Source organism: Euleptes europaea, chromosome 1, assembly GCF_029931775.1.
Source record: "Euleptes europaea isolate rEulEur1 chromosome 1, rEulEur1.hap1, whole genome shotgun sequence".
Classification (NCBI taxonomy): Eukaryota; Metazoa; Chordata; class Lepidosauria; order Squamata; family Sphaerodactylidae; genus Euleptes; species Euleptes europaea.
Window position 1 is genome coordinate 28009867 of NC_079312.1, and position 1063 is coordinate 28010929.

Consider the following 1063-nt stretch of genomic DNA (forward strand, 5'->3'; position numbering starts at 1 on the left):
ACAAGAACGAATAAAACCTACCATGATTAGCTGGGCACAAATGTTAGGTCATGATATAATGGTACAATTAAGAGAAAATGTATACAAAATGATGTATAAATGGTATTTAACACCCAAGAAATTAGCAAAATCATTTCCCTCAATGTCGCCAAATTGTTGGAAATGCAATAAAGAAATAGGAACTTTTCATCATATGTGGTGGACTTTTGAAATAGCTACCGTAAGAAATTTTGGGAGATGATATATAATGAAATAAGGCTGATTTTACAACGCAATATTTCTAAAACACCTGAAATGATGCTATTAAGTAAGATACCGGATACCATTTTTACTCACCGAACTTTTTTGATATATGCCACCACAGCTGCACGAGTGATATATGCAGCTAAATGGAAGTCTTTGGAGATACCAGACAAAAAAGACTGGATAAAAAAGATGCTGGAATTGACTGAAATGGTGAAGCTTACAGCTCTGATAAACCAGAATGATAATTGGTTCTCGTAGGTTATCCGGGCTGTGTAACCGTGGCCCTTCAGTGTTACTCCTCTGAAGATGCCGGCCACAGCTGCTGGCAAAACGTCAGGAAAGAAAATACCAAGACCACGGTTACACAGCCCGGATAACCTACGAGAACCAATGAACTCTGACCGTGAAAGCCTTCCCTGATGTGGAAGGACCATCATAAGTGTGATGCCCCTATCCGCGAGTGATTGAGCAAGATGGCAAAGGACAGTAAAATACAAGTGGCCCACATGAATGTACACACATAAATTCCCCTACTAAAGTCATTTATAAGGGTATTGCTATTACTAAAGTTCTTCTCTAACAAATGAAAAGGACATGCATACCTCCAAGATGTCCTGCTTATCAGAGAAGTCTAAAATGGGATTAATGTTATATCTTTTACTCCACACGCACATGAATACATGAGACATGGGACTGGAACCTACCAGCTTTTCTGCATAGTTTCTTCTGATTCCTCTTCTCACGTCAGCCACCACCCCATGTAGATTTTGTCCACATGGATTCCACAAGCCTCAGCATAGCCTTGTGGCTGGCATAG